Here is a 231-nt window from a genome sequence, read left to right as displayed (position 1 = left end):
TGTCAGAGGGTCAGTGCTGAGGGAGTGCTGCACTGTCAGAGGGTCAATGCTGAGGGAGTGCTGCACTGTCAGAGGGTCAGTGCTGAGGGAGTGCCGCACTGTCGGAGGGTCAGTGCTGAGGGAGTGCCGCACTGTCAGAAGGTCAGTGCTGAGGGAGTGCTGCAGTGTCAGAGGGTCAGTGCTGAGGGAGTGCTGCACTGTCAGAGGGTCAATGCTGGGGGAGTGCTGCAC

This window comes from Chiloscyllium plagiosum, chromosome 6, assembly GCF_004010195.1.
Source record: "Chiloscyllium plagiosum isolate BGI_BamShark_2017 chromosome 6, ASM401019v2, whole genome shotgun sequence".
Lineage (NCBI taxonomy): Eukaryota > Metazoa > Chordata > Chondrichthyes > Orectolobiformes > Hemiscylliidae > Chiloscyllium > Chiloscyllium plagiosum.
The sequence above is the reverse complement of the archived record's forward strand: the minus strand, read 5'-3'. Positions refer to the sequence as shown.